Here is a 21,590-nt window from a genome sequence, read left to right on the forward strand (position 1 = left end):
TGTCTGTCTGTCTGTCTGTCTCTCTCTCTCTCTCTCTCTCTCTGTCTCTCTCTCTGTCTCTCTCTCTCTCTCTCTCTCTGTCTCTCTCTCTCTCTCTCTCTCTCTCTCTCTCTCTCTGTCTCTCTCTCTCTCTCTCTCTCTCTCTCTCTCTCTCTCTCTCTCTCTCTGTCTTTCTCTCTCTCTCTCTCTCTCTCTCTCTCTCTCTCTCTCTGTCTCTCTCTGTCTGTCTCTCTTCTCGCTCTCTCGCTTCTCTCTCTCTCTCTCTCTCTCTCTCTCTCTCTCTCTCTCTGTCTCTCTCTGTCTGTCTCTCTCCAAGATAGGGTTCTCTGTGTAGTCCTGGCTGTCTTAAACTCACTTTGTAGACCAGGCTGGCCTCGAACTCACAGAGATCCACCTGCCTCTGCCTCCCGGGTGCTGGGATTAAAGGCGTGAAAGGCGTGCGCCATCACTGCCCAGTTTCCTCTGCCTTTCAACATGAGGTGAAGACCAGTTGTCCCCCAGAAACCCTCTGGGCCTTTAGCACCAGAATGGGACTGTGCAGTCGTCCAGACTTGTAGGGCTGACAGAGACATTATTGGGCTACCCAGGCTATGTCATGTAAACCAACCAATCTACAAATCCCTTTTAATATATACTCATCCTGTTGGTTCTGTTCCTCTGCAGAATCCTGACTAGTACAAACAGTAAATATGACTAGTTATATGTAGGAAAAAACAGCAGCCAGCCAGAAGCCTGGAGTCAGAGGCGGGCAAATCTCTGTCCGGTCTACAGAGCTGCTTCCAGGACGTGCAAGGAAATCATGCCATTACTTAAAGATAGATATACATTTAGAGCACAATGTATGCCAAAAAGATGTAACAGCCCGTCACATTTATTGAGTGCTTATTGTATGCCAGACACTTTTGTAATCTAACTTCCTACAACACTCCCATGAAATAAATACTATATTGTCTGTTCCTTGTGAATGAATAAACTAAAGTACAAGATGGTTAAATAAATGTTGTGGTCAAAGACTAGTTAATGGAAGAGCTGGGATTTGATTTCAGGGTGTATAACTCAAGAGCCTTTGTTTTCATCACAGGTCCTACTTACCTACAACAGTCACAGATGGATACATAGGACACCTGACAGTGTTATTTTGGTCACTATTTTCTGTCACTTGATGCACCCCAAGAGAATACAAAAGGTTACTTAGCCTAAATTGCATAGAGCTGTGCAATTTTTAAAATGGTGCTGACCAGTCCTTATTTGGTTAGAATTGCCTGAGACTGTGAAAGACTGAGAAAGATATATTTAGTGTTAAGTAGATTAAAATAGAAAAAAATTAAAAAGAAGTATACAAATGAAAACACGATCAATATCATTAACCTCTCAAAACAAACAAACAAAAGCCAGTGGTGCACTCCTTTAATCCCAGCCCTAGGGGAGGCAGAGGCAGGTGGATTTCTGTGAGTTCGAGCCCAGCCTTGCCTACAAAGTAAGTCCAGGACAGCCGAGGCTACACAGAGGAAACCTTGTCTCGAAAACAAACAAACAAGCAATATCATCCACCCGTTAAGTGATGTAAAGCTAAGCACATTCCGCTTCCTGCCATAGCTCTCTGCATGTCCTTAGCTGTAAAATGACACATCCTGCTCATCTTCTCTCACTTTGGGTAGAATTTCAGCCCACACGTAGTCTCCTGACACACACAGTTCTTGTGGACAGATGCTCATTCCTTCTCTGCCATCTTACCAGTAACATTTAATGTGACAGGACAGTGGGCTCAAGGCAGGATCCCCTCCCCCTCCCCCCACCGATGCTACTTTTCTCAACACTTTCTTCTTTCTCAGAAAACCTGCCTTTAGATTTAATTTCTTCTAGAATCTTCTAAACAACTGCCCTCCTTCTTACCTTAGACTAACTGGTGAAAGTCCCATGTATCTCCTGTGATGGCATGAGGAAAGGTAACGTTTTTTTGCTGGGATTGCAGTAACCATGTGACAGGGGATGATAATCAGACACAGACTGCTGGGTTGCTATGGGCTTGGCTCTTTAATTATTACAAAGTTAAGATAACATCACCCACCTCACAGGCTGTGTTGATGCTTTCCTGAGACTAAAAAGCATAAAGACAATTAGGAGCGAATCAGGTGCTAAGCAGATGCTTATAATGAATTGTAATGACTTAGGCAATTAAAGGAGTTCTTTGCTCATCCAGGAAGAATGCTCACAGGAATGCCTTTGTTTTGAATGTCCTCTGGTCTTCCATTTTAACTGATATAACGGTTGTGTGATACCTTGTGACTTATTTGCTTCTCTAAGGATCCTTCAATTTTGCAAACAAGTTGCATACGGTAACTTAGACTTTAAAAGATTTAGATACCTGTAAGAGCCACTGTGTTCCTCATGGGTCAGTCCTGAGTTGAGCGGAGCTGACCCTGACATCTTACCCTCTTGCGATTGTGGAGAGCGACATCACCACTGGCTGATCCTGTATGGAGGTGCACTTCCCAGCCTGCCTGGCCTCCCCTGGTGCTGTGCAGGGAGGTGTGGAAGAGGAGGAGAACAGCGGAAGTTCAAAGAGGAAGGAGTCTTAGACTCCTGATACTTGAATGAAAGAGATAACAAAAATGTTCTGGGACATCCCAGTGGAGTGGGGGGCTGGGCGAGAGAAATCAGCCAATAGATAAGAGGCACTCCCCCACCTCTGAGGAGCAATAGCATCAAAGACTATTAGGTTGTGCCTGGGTTGCTGTTCTGTTGCTGTGAAAAGACACTCTGATTAAGGCAACCTTTTTTTTTTTTTTTCTTTTGGAGACAGGGTTTCTCAGTGTAGCCCTGGCTTCCTGGGACTAGCTCTGCACACCAGGCTGGCCTCCAACTCAGAGATCCACCTGCCTCTGCCTCCCAAGTACTGGGATTAAAGGCATGAGCCACCACCACCCAGCAAGGAAACTCTTATAAAAGAAATTTAATTGGGGGCTTGCTTACAATTTTAGAAGGTTAGTCCATGTCCATTATGGTGGGAAGCAGACAAGTATGGTGCTAGAGCAGCAGCTGAGAGCTCTGTGCCCTGATCTGCAGGCCGCAAACAGAGAGAGAAAGACAGACAGACAGAGAGAGAGACAGACAGACAGACAGACAGAGAGACAGAGACAGACAGACAGAGAGACTGAGACAGACAGACAGAGAGACAGAGATAGAGAGAGACAGAGAAAGACAGAGTCAGAGGGAGACAGAGAGACAGAGACAGAGAGAGACAGAGAGAGAGACTAACCTGGTGTAGACTTTTGAAGCCTCAAAGCCTGAAGCCTCAAAGCCCACTCCCAGTGACACACCTCCTTCAGCAAGGCCACACCCCCCAATCCCAACCGGCTCCAAACATCCAAACATCTGAGCCTATGTGGGTCATTCTCCTTCAGACCTCCATAGGCAGTGGCTCTTCACATAGGAGAGGTAGCTTCCCCCTCCCTTTCACCTACTTTCCATGAAATCCTCATCTTCATCCTCCTCCTCCTCCCTTCCCCATCTCTTCCTTCTCCCACTGCAAGTTTCAGATCCTCAGCCTGCAATTGCTTTCAGCACAAATACAATGTGTGTCAGTCTGGCGTGGTGCTGATCCGAGGGATGAACAGCTGGTGTGATGCACAGCAGACCTCTGGGAAGTGTCACTTCTGTGTTTTTTTCCCTCCCCCTTATGGTCCTCAAGGTCCCGGACTCATCCCCTCATCTTTCTCCAATACATTATCACAGCTCTACACACTATGTCCTCTCAGGACAAAAAAATTCGAATTCATGAAGAAGCTGGTTCCAGTGGGCTTGGAATTAGCTAGAACTGGGCTCTGCAACAGCATTTTTACATGCTTACAGCTCAGCCTGTACATCCTAACACTGGTCCCAAGGAGATATGTGCAGGAAGCCTCCATTAAATTTGTACCTTGGAAGCTGGGCATGGTAGCCCACGCCTTCAATCCCAGCACTTGGGAGGCTGAGGCAGGGGAATCACTGTGAGTTCAAGGCCAGCCTGGTCTACAAAGTGAGTCTAGGTCAGCCAAGGCTACACAGAGAAACCCTGTCTTGAAAAATCAAAACAAAAAGAATTGTACCTTGGAGTTGGGGAGCACATGATACAACAGTGAAATGTTAGCTTCTAGGAACTGCACTCTGCTGGACCATCCAAGGCACTGAATGGAAACTCTGATTTCCCATCCCTTAGATAATCCCGATTGAAAGCCAGGGAGCATTGCCGATGGGTGTGTCCAGACCCAAGGCATTCCTCCGAAACCCCAGCTGTGGAAACGAGAAGAAACGCAAACACATGCTTGATGGGCAACCTGCCCCTGGAGCAGCCCCACCACCTCACATTTTCCCTAACGACACAGAAAACAAGTATTCCACACAGAAACTGCATCCACAGAGGAAGGGCACAGCACCAGACAGTATCTCTAATTACTTCCAGCTCTGAAGGAAACTCGAGACCACCATCTTAAAGCTCGATGCTGAAAAGTAGCTTCTCCCCGTAGAGCAGAAACATCAAACCAGCACATTGTCTTTGCAGAAGAAGGCAGCATCTGCCAACAGCTTATTACTTCTGCTGGCTTTCCTGATAAGACCAAATACAAGCAACTGCTTTGCCTCAAGTCTAATAGTATTTTATTGTCTTTCTTTCCCCAAAGATAATCCTGGTAACAAAATAATGGGCTGAGTGATTAGTGACAAGTTAACCCGTATCTCGGCAGGTCTCCCAATCACCTGGGCAATGGAGACCTCATTCAGTCATGCCCATTGTGGAGCAGCTTGGGACTTTTTAATTCATTCAAGAGCCCCTTTATCTCCCTAAGAAAAGTACCCAGAAATCCATCATTGCCGTGGTAGTGTTTGCACTGTAGCAAACACTGGCCTTTTGTTCTTATAATAGTCCATGAACATAGCCGGGCATGGTGGCACACTCCTTTAATCCCAGCACTCAGGAGGCAGAGGCAGGCGGATCGCTGTGAGTTCGAGGCCAGCCTGGTCTACAAAGCAAGTCCAGGACAGCCAAGGCTACACAGAGAAACCCAGTCTCAAAACACACACACACACACACACACACACACACACACATTCCATGAACATTCTTTCATGCATATCTGTGTCACCTGCTGGCTCACAAGCCATTTGAGGATTTGAAGTGTGTCTTATTCATAATTCTCAGAGTCTCAAGCTCGTGGGAAGATACTATCAGCCCAGTGTGTGTTTGTTGAGAGTAGGGCTTTATTGGTTAAGATGTCCCTTGTTCTAACTATGGCCCTTTATAAATAATTCATGTTTCCATTCGGTCCAAGAAGTTAACGACAGAGCCTCCTTCCCAGGGCTGTAGAGTGTGTTGTTGATGTTTGGTGCGTTCCCTGTGGCGGCTCTGTCACTAAGGCCGTCATTTCCAGGCTGCTCTGAACCACCGCTGACAATGCTGGAAGAACTGCTGGCCGAGCTCATGGGCCTTTATAAACAGAGCCTCTGAGAGGAGAGCCGTAAGCCAGAGCCACGCCAAGGATACTTCAGATGCTCTGTTGCCCGGGAAGGAAGCTTACACTGTGTATGGTTTCGTATTTTAAAAGTTTGACTTTATTTCACCTTCATATGTGGGACAGAGAATACATTGTTCTTATTCTAAGTCTCGAAGATGGGGAAAATGGGATGGAGGTTACGTTGCTAAGCATTATGGCCTCATAGGCGAGTCACTAGCCACAGATGCCATGATTTTGTTCCAAGTTGTAACAGAGAAAAAAAGAAAAGAAAAAGAAAAAGAAAACAAAAACCCACAGGACTGTCATCAAATGTTTCCTAGAGGGCCCAGGTTAAACCTTGTCAAGCTTCCTCCTGTTCCCATTCCCACCCACGGCCCACCCACCCCTAGCCCACCCACCCCTAGCCCACCCACCCACGGCCCACCCACCCACAGCCCACCCACCCCTGGCCGACCCACCCACGGCCCACCCACCCCTAGCCCACCACCCATGGCCCACCCAACCACGGCCACACCCACCCACAGCCCACCCCACCCCTGTCCGACCCACCACAGGCCCACCCACCCCTAGCCCACCCACCATGGCCACCCACCACGGCCCACCCACCCACAGCCCACCACCCCTGGCCGGACAACCCACCCACGGCCCACCCATCCCCTAGCCCCCCACCCCTAGCCCACCCACCCACGGCCCCACCCACCCCTGGCCCACCCACCCACGGCCCACCCACCCCTAGCCCACCCACCCATGGCCCACCCACCCACGGCCCACCCACCCACAGCCCACCCACCCCTGGCCGACCCACCCACGGCCCACCCACCCCTAGCCCACCCACCCATGGCCCACCCACACTATCTATTCTATTTCCCCTCCCCAGGGACATCCATGTGTCCCTCCCTTGAGCTTTCCTTGCCACTTAGCTTTTCTGCATATGATATGGTTGTATAGCTTGGTGGCTTGGGGGGACTGCTAACAGAGGGAGCAGGGCTGTTTCTGGTGTTTTGCCTGTCTGGGGACCCTTGTCCTCCTACTGGGTTGCCTCATCCAGCCTTGATATGAGAGGAGGGGCCTAACGTACAGCATCCTGATCTGCCATGTTGGTTGATACCCCTGGGAGGCCTGCCCTTTTCTGAACGGAAGTGGCAGGAGGAGCGGATGAGGTGGGGAGGGGGTACCTAGAGGCGACGAGGGAGGGAAACTGTGGCCGGGATGTAATATGTGAGAAAGTAAATTAATTTTAAAAATGTTTCCTGGACTGGAGCCCAATTCAGCCTTCTAAGCTACCGTAGCCCCAGCGCTCCTCAGCCTGTGTTACTACTGAGGTGCCCAGAGCAGTGATCCCCAAACCATCCCCACACGGTTCCCTCCATGCATCATCAGGTCTCTGGGAATCACTTCCGTGAGGTACAAGATACAATTTCTTGCCGGGCGTGGTGACGCACGCCTGTAATCCCAGCACTCAGGAAGCAGAGGCAGGAGGATTGCCGTGAGTTTGAGGCCAGCCTGGTCTACAAAGTGAGTCTAGGACAACCAAGGCTACACAGAGAAACCCTGTCTCAAAAAAACCAAAAACCAACACAAAAAACAAAAACAAAATACAATTTATTTTAAAAGGATTGTAAGCCAAGCCATTATTAGATACAAGGTCAAAATAGTAATACACAAAATTTCCCCTGGTGGTCTCTGTCAAAACTGTGCTATGAAACATAAGTGAAGGGTCTTAACATATATAACCCATCATTAGGTCACAGATCACTTATCAAATAGACATGAAAACAAACACATGTTTTAAAATTCCATCAGAGTTGGGTGAGGGAAAGTTACTTATGGCTTCTTGTAAGCAGAGGCAGAGGAAGCTGCCAGCATCCCTACAGTGCTCAGGATAACCCCAGACAACACGGAACTATCCAGCCCCAGTGCCACTCATGCCAAAGCTGAGTGTCTGGGGAGCTGCATTTTCCACTAGACAACAAGCAGTCCAAAGATGTTCTCTCTGCTCATCCTGGATCCAAACCAGAGTGACAGACATTTCCGTGTCAGAGGCCCTAGCCCTGAGGTGGTGACCTCCATCTTGCTTCATAATATGCTGGCAAAGAGATGCTGGCGAAAAGTAGGCAGGTCACGGGTGCGGAGGAGTAATGGTATCACTTTTAAAATCCACCGGCGCTAATGGTTAATTTAATGACCAGAGCAACAGAACTCTTTGTAAGATCCATACCCCATTCCTGGAGGTGGCACTTAGTAAAGCAACATCAGTCACGGCTGTGCATTTGCTAGATGCATGATACGAATCAACTCGGGATTGTGCAATTAACCCCAGAGCTTTTGTCCTCACTTGCTGTAGACCAGTCCCTATTGATAGGAAGCAGCGCCACCTGGTGGATTCTGTCAGAAGTGTGTGGTAGAGTCGGCTCAGAGAACAGTGTGTGTGTGTGTGTGTGTGTGTGTGTGTGTGTGTGTTACGTACGCGCCCGCATGCACACATACAAGGAACTGCAGCCTATCAAGCATGTGCACTTCTCCGGTGGCTCTCGTACCCAAAGGTCCCAAAGGAATTCAGGACAAATGGTTAATTGTGGCACCTATTTAACAAATAAAAGTGAATGTGGCCCCCAGGGTCTCTCAGCGTCTCTCAGTACCTTATCCTAAACCTCTCCAGCCCCTGAGCATGGCTTCCTCCCCCAGCCCCTCACCCCAGCTGCTGGTTCCTGTACAACCCACCTGTTTTGGCCATGTGCTTTCTTGGTTCTTCATTTTTTCCCTTTCCTGGTCCCCTCTCTTGTCCCTCTCTCTTCTCCTCTTCTCTCCCTCTTCCGCCTCTCTCTCCCTTCGTGGCCCGGTCTATTCTTCGGGCCATGTTCAGTCTGGACTCTTCCAGATGCCTACGGACACTCTCTCCCTCCCTCATATCTACAATAAAAAAAACCTTCTCCTCGACCATCCCTAGGAGCGGCCGTGTTTCCATTTTCACTCACTGCCCTCAAGGAATTTGCAAAGAAAAATAAATAATATTCTTCTACTTCACGAATGCTCACATTTAGAGATTCCCCTTCGCCTCGGGTAGAATTAGATGCCCCATTTTTCTCAGTGAATCAAGACCAAGTTGTGGTGGCGGTGGGGAGTGCTCTTTAAGAAAAGACATTTAGTCCAGGGGCCCAGTGTTGGGAACCCTGCCTTGCTTGACAACTTCGGTTGCCAGCGAAGGAGGCCAGAGCCAAGAAGAGCCACCAAAACAGACTTTAGTGACTTTCTCAGGCCTAGCCTCTCAGATGGGTTTTGGCCCTGCAGAGAGGCACATTTTCAGCTGGGTCCTGAATCCCAGTAGGAAAGGCATTATTTGCTGCCATAAACATGTCCCAAGACACTTTCCATACTGGGACTTTCTGCTTGACTCAATGCTTAGCCACGTCCTTTCTGAATCCCTGTGTCCCAGGTGAGCTTTGATGGCTTCCCTTGTACACGGAATTGATAGCATAGCCCTCGGCACAGGTTTGGAGACGTCCTGCTGTGGAGAAAGCCATTTCAGACCCAGGGTTTAGGACCGACAGCTTTCACCAGGAGGGAAGAGGACCGGGCTGAGCAAGAGTGGGGCCTGAGGTGAACCAGTTTCTCAAACTTTTTGAAGTGGTTTTGCAGCTTTGGGGCGCAGAACTTCGCCCAGGTCGCAAGAGTCGGTGGTGAGATGTCGCCCCCAAGCGGTTTCGTAGAGTCATGACTCGGGCTCCTTTTCTAACCTACGGCATCCCAGACAGAAGGCTCACTAACTGTTCGTGGAGACCAGTGGCGCTTCCTAAGGCTGTAGTATGTGGGTTGCAGCAGGAATCTAGCAACACGAAGAAGCTTGTGATCTTTTTTAAGCCTAGGGTGAAGAAAGTAATACTAATTATTTTTTAAATTTATGTATTTATTATGGATACTGTATTCTTCCAGGATGTGTGCCTACAGGCCAGAAAAGGGCACCAGATCTCATTATAGTGGTTGCTGGGAGTTGAATTCAGGACCTTTAGAAGAACTAATTTTTATAATGTCTGTCTAACCAAGCTATTGTAGAGATTTAAAAAAAAAAAAAAAAAGCTGATTGTTCATAAGAAAAAGCATGTTTCTTTTAGCTTTAAAAATATAAAGAAAGTGGGGCCTGGTGGCCCATGCCTTTAATCTCAGCACATGGGAGGCAAAGGCAGGAGAATTTCTGAATTCAAAACCAGCTTGATCTCCATAGCAAGCTCCAGGCCAGTTAGGAATACAGATGAAACTGTCTCAAAAGTGAAGGGGAGGAGAGGGCTGGGAGGCGAGTGGGCAAGACCCTTGCCATGCTAACACGAGGACTGGAGCCCAGACTCCCAAAACCTACATAAATGTCAGATGGGCGTGACGGCCTATCTGTAATCCCAGTGCTTAGAAGACAGAGAAAGGAGTTCCCCAGCTAGCAGCACTGGCTGAGTCAGGGGCCTCTGTGTCCAAGAAAGGGACCTCACCTCAATATATAAGATGGAAAGGGGGAAGGCAGACACCTGACTTCAAACTCTGGCCTCCGCGTGCACTGGGACACTTACACAGTGGGCATAGACACAGGTATCAGCACCCACACACATGCTAGTGCATATATACACCTGTGTGCACACCATACACACACACAAAGAAGACAAAATACATGTGTCAGGAGTACAAAATTCTCAGCAGCCTTCCTGTGAGAAATGTTTGGATTTGAAATAAACGTCCTTCCTAGAGAAAAGAAATTGTTCATTAGTTTAGCTTTCTGTAGTTATTCCTTTACTTAAATTTTACTTTACGGGCACTGCAGTGACTTGTCCTGACTCGGTGGACATCCAGTCTAGGCCTCGCAGCAGGAACAGGAGCACTCCTGAGGCGCTCAGAAACCTTGCCTAACCCACACAGCGAAGCAGGGGGCTGCTTCCATCCAGACCCAGCAGCTCCATGCAGCCACGGCGACATTTTTTCTGGAACACATGTCGCGCCTGGACATTGATTCCACACCCACCGCGGCCGGCAACACTGACATTGTTTGTACCATTTGGCCCTGCTTCCTGATCTGTGGAGATGCTGAAGTAGGTGATTACGTCAGGAACGAATGTGGCTCGTCTGGATTTCTCTCGTGGATCTCGTGAGTTCCATGCATAGACCGTCACGAGCGCACGGGCAGCCGCGGAGAGCTTCGCATCTGACCCGATCCTCTACCGGCCTGTTTGCGATGGCTCTGGACACAAAGTGACCTGAGATCCGGACCGGACTCAAGGGCAGCGGCACTGCAGAAGTGTAGCTGAATAAGGGAGCCAGTCTGAAGGGCACCCTTGACAAGGCGTATATGGAAACGTGTGACGAGAGGGTCCAGTGGCTGGGCTCTAAGAACATCTGCAGGATCTACACGGATGATGGCTCCTTTCTCTGCAGGTGAAGAAGAGAGGTGCTGACTTCCTGGTGACAAGAGGTGGAGAATGCTGGCTCCTTGTGCAGCAGGAAGGAGGTGACCCTTCCGGCGCTGCTGTGGGCTTCCCTGCTGTGTCAGCAAAGGACACCCGGGATCTGGTGTTTGCGTCTTTCAGCCGCAAGGCAGCCGATGTACGTGAGGTTAGGAAGGTCCTGGGAGAGAAAGGCAAGAATGTCAAGATCCCCAGCAAAATCGAGAACCATGAAGGCGACCGCAGGTTTCATGAGATTATGGAGCCAGTCATGGGATCATGGTGGCTAGTGGTGACCTAGGCATTGAGATTCCTGCAGGGAAGGTCTTCCTGGCTCAGAAGATGATGACTGGGCAATGCAACCGAGCTGGGAAGCCTGTCTTCTGCGCCACACAGTTGCTGAAAAGTATGATCAAGAAACCACATTCCACCCGTGCTGAGGCCAGTGATGTGGCCAACGCGGTCCTGGATGGAGCAGGCTGTATCATGCTGTCAGAGAAACAGCCAAAAGGGACTACCCTCTGGAGGCTGTGCGCATGCAGCACCTGATTGCCCGCGAGGCAGAGGCTGCCATCTACCACTTGCAGTCTGGCGCCCATTACCAGCGACCCCACAGAAGCTGCCGCTATGGGTGCTGTGTGCATGCTCACCAAGTCTGGCAGGAGTGCTCACCAAGTGGCCAGGTACAGCCCTCATATTCGCTGTGACAGACAATCCCCAGACAGCCCGCCAAGCCCATCTGTACCACGGCATCTTCCCTGTGCTGTGTAAGGATGCCTTGGAGGATGCCTGGGCTGAGAATGTTGACCTCCGTGTAAACTTGGCGATGACTGTTGGCAAGGCCCGAAGCTTCTTTAAGAAGGGAGATGTGGTCATTGTGCTGACCGGCTGGCTCCCTGGCTCTGGCTTCACCAACACCATGCACGTAGTGCCCGTGCCTTGATGGCCCTCTGGAGCCCCTCTTCTACCCCTGTCCCATCCCCTCCCCCATCCCATCCATTAGGCCAGCACCGCTTGTAGTGCTCACTCTGGGCCATAGTGTGGCGCTGGTAGGCTGGAACATCAGGGAAAACTAATGCCTCTGAAACACGGAATAGATAGAGCCCAGCTGTCTATCATATGGTCCTACCTAAGCCGGGGGTGAGGGAGGAATGCGCGATTGGCGACCCTCTTACTTTATCACGAAAGGGCAGCAACATCTTTGTGTACTTTGCTCCTGCAGAAAGTTGCCCAGAGAACTCCCAGCCCTGGCCTGGAGTCAGGAGACAGCAACAATAGGGGCTGGAGGGCATGGGGCCCAGAATTCCAGTGCGGATAGTCTTTGGCCCTGGCCCTGGCCCTGACTTGCTTCCCCAACAGCTCCACCCACCCCCCACCCCCCACCTCCTCCTTGTGCACTGCACTCCGCTGTCACTGCATGTTGGGGACGGTAGGCCATATGACCAATGTTCAGCCATCTTGTTAGAGCCTGGGTTTCTATCTCTCCAGCAGTCTGTCATTTACCAGAAACCAGCTGACCCTGTCGTGGTCCGGCAGTTAGACTAAAGATAAGATTTAGACGGAGCCACCCTGTTGTAGTTTAGCAATTAGATTAGATAAAGATAGCAAAATATTCGGTGTGGCAGAACGTTGTGACCTGCTTGGAAATCCTCCCATCTTGAGGTAGCCTGCAGCTGGGTTGCCATAGCAATGGGCTTCCCTGCCCACTGTCTTATAAAACCTTCTACCTGAAAAATAAAATTTGAGAGCTTGATCAAAGACTTGCTCTCCTTCTTCGTGTCTTGTGTACTGTCCCTATACAGGAGAATTCTCCTCCGGAGCGTTAGTCAAACCCCGGCAGGCCGGGTCAGCTGCAGACACTCCAGTCTCTACCTCCTATTCTGCCACAGCTCCCAGCCTGTTGCCATAGTGCCCACCTGAATGTCAGGAAACAGCAGCTGAAGGGGAAAAATCACTTTATGTTGCTCTGCCTTAGACTTTATTTGAAATGAATAAAATCACATATACTTGGTTACAGATGCTCCAACACATTTTGAGAGAAGCCTGGCCCATATATATCTGCCTCCCGTTTCTGTTGCATTTTTTAAAAGTCGTTTTTACACTTGGGCTTGAAATGACTAATAGCAAAAATATTTTAACCTTTTTGTCTTCTGAAAATATTTACATTTTTAAAATCCTTATGCCACTTCCCTCTTTTCAAGTCTTATTTTAGGCACAGAAGGCAGTATATTCTTGGGGCCTGGCAGCATGTAGCTGTAATCCCAGCGCTGGGGTGGTGGAGGCAGGAAGATCAGAAGTTCAGGGTCTCTTTGACGACATAGGGACTAAAAGCAGCCTGGGCTACATTAGGCCCTGCCTAGAAAGGACAAACAAGCAAAGAATTCACCTGGGTTACTTTTCCAAACTGGTTATTTTTCACCAGCTATGCATGTGAGGCCCAAACTTTTCCAGTCAGTAGTGTGTGCTCAGGCATTCACTCCCCTGGTGCTGCACCAGCCTGTGGACTCCGGCAGCTTCTCCTCCTCCTCCTCCTCCTCTTTATCCTCTTCCTCCTCCTCCTCTTCATCCTCTTCCTCATCTTCCTCCTCCTTCTCCTCCTCCTCCTCTTCCTCTTCATCCTCTTCCTCATCTTCCTCCTCTTTCTCCTCCTCCTTCTCCTCCTCTTCCTCCTCCTCCCCTTCATCCTCTTCCTCATCTTCCTCCTGTTCCTCCTCCTCTTCCTCCTTCTCATTCTCCTCATTTTTCTTTCTTTCTTTCTTTCTTTTTAAACTTTCCAAGTGAGAGTCTAAAAAAGCTTGTAAAGTAGGCATTTAAGAAAGATAGGAAGAAAGAAAGAAAGAAATGAAGGAAGGAAGGAAGGAAGGAAGAGAGAGAGGAGCCGAGTGGTGGTGGCACACATCCCAGCACTTGGGAGGCAGAGACAAGTGGATCTTTGCCTGGCATGGTGGCCCACACCTTTAATCCCAGCACTTGGGAGGCAGAGGCAGGTGGATCGCTGTGAGTTCGAGGCCAGCCTGGTCTACAAAGTGAGTTCAGGATAGCCAAGGCTACACAGAGAAACCTTGTCTCGAAAACCAAAGGAAAAAAAAAAAGGAAAGAATTATAGTCCCAATAAGATGGATTGCCATGCTTTCTCTGTCAGGGCCCTCTGGAACAGCAGACACAGCGTGGAAGGGATTGTCTGGAGAGGTATGGGGAACAGTGCTGCCAAATACCCCGCTGGCGTCTGCTTATGGGCCCAAGCAGCCCAGAGAACTGCCTCTGCTGACAGCTTCAAGGACCTCATACTCACCACTTCATGTCTTCTGCAAATGCCTGTTTTTCTTATGGTGCTGAAGGTCAAGGCCAGGGTCTAATGCAAGGGTCTACCAGGCCTGCCTGTCTCCTCCAACGCCATCTTTGTTAAGCTCTGGGTAGCTCTGTGACGGGGTTTCTCCCATGCTTAGGTGGTTGCCATTCCTTCTCAGGGTGGATCTCTTCCCTGTGCCTGAATTCTGAGCATCATGTGTGTTAGGCTTTGCACTGGTTGCCTGATTCTCTTATTCTGCACTGGCAGTCTCCACTCTCCCACACTCACTTGTGATGCACCCCATTCACCCCACGGCTGTGAGTGCTATCTCCTGGTTTGTAACTGCTGCTGCATATAGAGTCCTAAGCCCATTGTGTTGACAGCTGCCCTCTTGTTGTTACCCACAAGCCTTGGGAGTCTCCATCTTAGATAATGGCAACTGAAGCTCCCCAACTTCCCGAGCCTAGACATTGAGCCTTGACAACTCTCTCTCTCCCATCCCGCATCAGCAGATCCAAATGTACACTCTAGAATTAGACTGCTGCTGAATCTGCCCTATTAAACAATTCTAAGAGACTGCTTTGACCCGGGACATGTTGGGATGGTACCTCTGAAAGCTCCAGGTCTGTGAATCAATGTTGCTGGTCTTAACTTAGCACCCTCATCTTCCCAACTGTGTTTGTTTCTGTTTTCAGAGATGGTGTCTTATATGTCCCAGGCTGGCTTCACATTCTTAGGAAGCCAAGAAAGATCTTAAACTACTGGTCCCCCTGCCTCTCCTTCCTAACTGCTGGCATTACAGGTATGGACCATCACATCTGGCTTTTAGTATCATCATCTTGAGCCATGTTGTAAGATGTACTCACAGCTGGTGCCTCTGCCCCCATGTGGCCTGCTCCTGTTTGTTTTCTACGTGTTGCCAAATGCCTCATCCTATAGCTTTCCACTTCAAAACTTCCTCAATCCATTCAAATAGAAGGAAATAGTTCACTGTGAGCTCAAAACTTCATGTGTCGTGGTCTCTGCCCTCACCCTAAGCTGAACACATCCTTCTTCACAATTCTCTATGGAACCTGTGCCCTCTTTGCTTCCCCAGACTGAAATGATATTGCCGCAGGTATAGGCTTCTCCAGCCTGTCTCCTCTTCCCTGTGACTGTCTCTGTTTCACATTCTTTTCCTGACACACATCACAACAAGAGGCTGTGAGAATGGACATCACCCTCAAAACTGTGTCTCTCGACCCCACAGCTTTATGTGATGTTGTGGGCCCAAAGAGTGGAAGAGGCGGGTCCAAAATTCAAGGGGTGGGTGGGTGCAGTCAGCCCCATTATTGTCCCACTGCTAGTGGACTTGGAGATCTTCTGGGTACACTCTGCTCTCTGGTGCCACAGTATAGCAAAGATGAATGTTTACACAAGAAGTTTTGTCTTTACTTTAATAAGCACTTTTGAGCCATTAAAATTATAATGGGAGACAGGAAGATGGCTTGGTGGGTAAGGGTATTTACTGTCAGGCCTAACAGCCTGAGTGGGACCTCAAGAACCCAAAATGTGCAAGAGAGAGCTGAGTGCTCTGACCTTCACGTAAGTATATGCTGTGGTTTGCACACACACACACACACACACACACACACACACACACACACACACACACATGTACCACACACGCTCAAATACACACATACAACACACAAAAAAATGTACAAAATAAAGTAACTATAAGCATTTTAGGGCCATGGCTTGTACACAATGGTACAATGTTTGTCTAGCATGTGCAAGGCAAAGCAAATCAAAAGCAAACAGAATCAATCACAAGTGCCCAGTGCAGGATAAATGCCCTTGTACTCTACTCAGAATCACAGGCATTTCTTCTCCAGGCTCTCTGAAACCCCATTTACCTCCAAAGATGCACATGCTCACATGCCATGTAGAGTTTGGATCAGGAACATAGCAGTTCCCCAAGTGCAGTCTGCAGAATCCTCGGTCATAAGTGAAGCCAAGATCCCCACGGGTGTGCTGTGGGTATGAAGCCAGGCAGGCGTGGAGGTAGTGGTTAAGACATCAGGACTGCGTCCCATTGGGGGCTGTGGGGGGTTGTTGAGGATAGGATAAGCCAGCAACACAACCTGAGCATGCCAGGGTGAACACTTCACATGGACCTGTTCTCAAGACTCCAAGGAGAAGCTACCCAGGGCCTAGCTACGCCCACTGGGAATGGGTGCACACCATGGACAAATCTGAGGTGAGACAAAGTCCTGAGTGTTGGATCCCTTTCCCAGGAAAGATGCTCCTTGTGAGAAACTAGGAGATATGGGCTTTAAAAATGATTGACAAATGTGCAGAGAAAGATGCAATTCCCACAGAAGAGAGGATCCTGACAGGATAAGACACACAGCAAGGTCCCCACTGAAATTCAGAGACTCGCTACATGGCAGGAAGTCTGAACATAAGCCCCTTTAAGTTCCTGGTTCTTCCGTCTTCATCACAGGAAACAAAAGAGAACAGGTATGTAGCAATCCAAAGTGCACCCTCAATATGTACTGCTATGCCTCATGCCAACCATTTGCTGGGCAGACAGCCCACAAATGAAACAACAGGACACCCTTCATTCCACAGAGGACCCAGGCTGGAAATACTAGGAGCACAGTCTAGCAAGCTTCTCCCCAGCCACTGAGATACTCACTAAATGTATCCACATTTGTTTACTCTCTTGTAGCTAAATAAATTTTTTGTTTTGTTTTGTTTTGTTTCGAGATAGGGTTTCTCTGTGTCGCCTTAGCTATCCTGGACTCGCTTAGTAGACCAGGCTGGCCTCGAACTCACAGCGATCCCCCTGCCTTTGCCTCCCAAGTGCTGGGTTTAAAGGCGTGCACCACCACCGCCCAGCTAGCTAAATAAATTTAAATCCTGTCCTGACTCCCCATTTCTAGCCGTTCATCTAAACATAGAACAAAGAACTCTCTAGAACTCTGCGCTCCTTTTGCAGTTCTGCACGAGAAGCTGAAAGACACGGCACAGAACGTGTTTGCATCTTTTTTTTTTTTTCTTCCAGAAGGCAATGCAAGATTGAGGAGAATGTAGGCTGTGGCCAGTGGGCCTTCTTTACAGAGAGGGACGAACTGTAGGAGCGGAGCTTATTCTGCATGCACTAGAAAGAATATGTTTGGCTTGGAATTTGATGGAATGGAAGAATGCCCAATTACAACTTCATGTGCAAGAAGCAGCAATATGTTTCTTAGCTTTAACAATTGGCTTGACACAACTTACAATCAATTGGCAAGAGACCCTCAGTGAGAGCTTGTCTGGACCAGGCTGCCCTGTGCACATGTTTTGGGGAGGAGGGTGCTTTTGACTGTTAATTGATATAGGAAGACCTAGCCCATTATGAGTGGCACCATTCCCCTGGTCTGAACAGTCAGGAATGGAAGTTGACCAAGCCAGAGGGACCGCTAGCTGACAGATGTTGAACCGTCTGTATATGTGACATATGGGCACATGGGTTCAATATATCTCAAAAGGATTGTGGCTGGCCAGGCCTGTAATTCAAATGGCTTGGGAGACTGAGATGAAGAGTCAAAACTTCAAGGTTACGGAGGCTGGAAAGATGGCTCAGTGGTTTAGAGTATTTGTTGCTCTTCTTGAGGACTGAAGTTTGGTTCCTAGCACTCATGCTGGGCAGCTCACAGTTGCCTGAAACTCCAGCTCCAGGGAATCCAGCACCCTCTTCTTACCTCCTCAGGTACCTGCGTGTGCACGTGCACATGTGCGCGCGCACGCGCGCGCGCGCACACACACACACACATGCATGAATGAACTCACACACGCATGCACAAATCCATGTGCACACCTGCATACTTAAATAATGTTGTTTTTTTAAATGCAAGGTCTGTCTGGAATACAATATGTAGCCCTGTCTCAAAGAACAAGCTAGAAAAAGTATGGCAGGAGTTGGGAATGTAGCTTCTCTGGTAGGGTGCTTACCCAGAATGCCTGGCACCCTGCTTTTAATCCCTAGCACACATGGGTATGACAGTGCACACTTGCAAACTCAGCATTTGGGATGGGGAGGACCAAGGGTTCGAGCTCATCCTTAGCTACATGGAAAATTCAAGGCTAGGCTGAGTCACACGAAATCTTGTCTCAAAACCTGCTTGCAATATAGCTCAGGGATTCAGCGGCCAGCATGTGTGCCTCACCGAGGTTCAATGCCATGAAACATACCATTTCCAACCTTCATATGGGAGAGGAGAGAATGAGTCAGGACCTCAGTGCTTTGGTGTCAGTCGTAGGTAAGGGGAATTCACAAACTAGAGCTAACTCACGGTGAGATCAAATGGAAATTCCTGTGAAATGAGTATCCTGGCCAGACTTCAGACAATGATGCAGTCTAATTCAGAAGACCAGCTGATGCAGAGATGGATGATGTCAGCCCTAGCCGGCACAGCTGTCAGGAAATCTGTTATCCAATGTCCTGCCTGTGTTGAGGAAACAGAGCTTGGGAGAGGGAGCTTCTGCCTTCTCCTCATAGCTCAAGGATGCAGAGGAACCCAACAGAAGAGCATGGAAACCATGCGCTCAGGGCAGGCAAAGGGTCTTGCTTTCAAAGATCGGACAGAGTGACCAGAGGCAAGGGAGTCTGGGTATTAGGAACGGGTGAGGCGAGTTGAGTCTCAACCCACATCAAAATCCATTATGATAGCCGTCAGCAGATAGACACAAGCCAGATGAAAACCACGAAGTCAGATATGTTTTGTTGGGGTACAAGAGGCTGATATTCCAGGTACTCTGTGGGTCCCCTGCATCAACTGCAGCCTTTCCTAGCTGGACTCTCCTGTGCCCGTGGGATGGTGGGTTACCCTGACAACCCAGTAAGCCAGAGGTATTGGCAGTGGGAATCTACAATGAGTCTTGGCACCAACCACAGCAGTGAGCTTGCAAGTCTGTCCCTTCAGCCTGTAGCACCCTCCCCAACCCCCCAGTTGCCCTTCCTTAGGTGCCTCATCAGGGCCTCCTCTGCCTGGCTGTTTGACACCATGCGTCCCTCTACTTTTCAGCACCCAAAAGCTCTCACTCTGCTCTTCTTTACCTCTCAGCAGCATGACTTCCTTTAAACACATGAAATAACCTGCTGATTATGCCTAGTGCTTATTTTCTGTCTCCCTGTCCCAAACTAACTCCCACAAAGGTGTAGGTGCTCCCTATTTTCTCGATGCATGCACTCCACAAGCCAGAGCCACATGGACACTCAAAACACTTACTGAAAAAATTAAGAAAATTGTTCATTAACTAATTAGCAATTAGCCAGCCACTAATTGGCTAGATAGATGGCCTGGTTTTTATATCTTACTATTAATAACACACATCCAGCTTTTTGCATGGGTGCTTTGGATCCAAACGTAGGTCCCTAGGCTTGCACAGCACGCACTTTCTCCTGAACCATCTCCCCAGATCCCTGCTTCTTGTGTTTATCAGTGTGGGACAAATATAGCAACCTGCAAAGGCTGGAAAACCAGTGAGTGTTTTGTAGAACTTTAGATTCAGAAAAAGAACATAAATATGTATCTCAACACTTTTCAACAAAAGGAGTAAGATGTCATACAGAAGGTTCTGTGCCCCATGAGTCCCGGGGACCCAGGTTTTCAGTGTAAAGTGGTCAGATAAGTTCGGCTCTGGGCACTCCAGCCAGCTGAGGCTGGCCAGGCCTCGCCCCAGGAAAGCATGGCAGGGCTTCAGAAGTGCACACACAATATAGGATCCCTAGATTGTAATGAGTTCAGCTTTTAATTATAAGATCAGTAAAACTTATCTAATGCTTTAAAAAAAAATCCGAGAACCCTATAGCCCAAAGTTATTCTTATTTGTTCATGGCCATTGGTATGTGTGTTTTATATAGTTATAGCCAGTGTAAACCCAAACTTTTATGGAAGGACTTTTAGCTTAATATATATTACAATATTGTTTTGTTACTACATAGACTTTCGTGTGGTCTGTTTTTATTTTTATTTTCTTATTTTTTTTTAAATCCACAAGTTTGTAGGTTTTCTCTTTTTTAAAAAAAATTTTTAAATTTGTGTGTATGGGTGTTTTTGCCTGCATGTATGTGTGTGTCTGGTGTCCTAAGAGGCCCGAAGAAGGCATCAAATTCCCTGAGACTGGAGTTACAGATAGTTGTAAACTACCATATGGCTCCTGTGACTTGAACTTGGGTCCTCTGGAAGAGCAGCCAGGGCTCTTGACTGCGGAGCTATCTCATCAGCCCACTATGTTCCATTCTTAAATAACTACATGATATCACATCAAGTAAATATCTTGTATTTAATCATCCTTCAGCCACCAGATTGAGTTTGTTGTCAAATATTTACTGAAAATTTCTATAGTGACTTTTTTTTTTTTTTTTACAGTAACACATGTGTTGAAAACAATTTTTAGCACTGGACTAAATATTTTCACACATTCTAAAACTCCCGGCCCGGCTAATATTCTCATGGTTCTTTGGTCCTTTTATTTTTGTTTTTTAAAGCAGACGAATGAAGGATGCAAATGTAACACAGAAGTTGCAAAATCTCTGTGCAAATTTGACATCAAAATCCTAAAGCAAATAAATTTCCTAAACCAGATGGTGGCGCGTGCCTTTAATCTCAGCACTCGAGAGGCTGAGGCAGGTGGATCACTGTGAGTTTGAGGCCAACCTGGACTACAAAGCAAGTCTAGGACAACCAAGCCTACACAGAAAAACCCTGTCTCAGAAAACCAAATAAATAAATAAATAAACTTCCTAAAGCGTTCTTTTAAGTTTCCTATTATTAGAAATAAAGGCTGAGCTGAACAGCCCTCGGGCACCTGACCATAGAGCATGATCCTGCTGTGTCTGTTTGGCCTGCAAGGTATTTGTGACTTTTGAGGAATGACATCTGAAGTTAGAGAAGATGTCATCAAGCTAGTCAGAGCACACACACACGTGTGTGTGAGTGTGTGTGTGTGTGTTTTGTGCACACACAAAACCTTATGCCTTTCTATAATCTACTTGACCTGCAAAGGTGTCTGAGTTTGTGTTGCCTCTGTTAATCAATCAAGTGTAAAGAAATGGAGAACCACTGCAGTGCCTCTGTGGTACATACACAAAATGAGTAAATTTAGAAGCTAACGCTATCCATAGCAGCAAACAGTTCACTGTAAAAATTATCATATAGACTCAGAAATGTGCATATTTTGAATGTGTAAAAATCATATTTTATTTTTTCCGTTCCAAAAATTACGTCTTTTGAGATGTTCTAAGACTAGGGGGAGAAAAAGAATCTGGCAGAATTATTATGTTAGACTTAGGAGGACAGCTTCAGCTTTTTAAGTATTTCACGTTTGTGGTATGTGGCTCTAGGGTGAAACTAAGAACAACTC

The 21,590-nt window shown here is 47.9% G+C and overlaps 1 pseudogene; it reads left to right on the plus strand.

Annotated features, from left to right (window-relative positions):
• Nucleotides 1–4,231: 4,231 nt before the first annotated feature.
• Nucleotides 4,232–11,849, plus strand: LOC127199624 (pyruvate kinase PKM-like; annotated as a pseudogene).
• Nucleotides 11,850–21,590: the final 9,741 nt, after the last annotated feature.

Source organism: Acomys russatus, chromosome 15 (genome assembly GCF_903995435.1).
Source record: "Acomys russatus chromosome 15, mAcoRus1.1, whole genome shotgun sequence".
In the NCBI taxonomy this organism is placed as follows: Eukaryota; Metazoa; Chordata; class Mammalia; order Rodentia; family Muridae; genus Acomys; species Acomys russatus.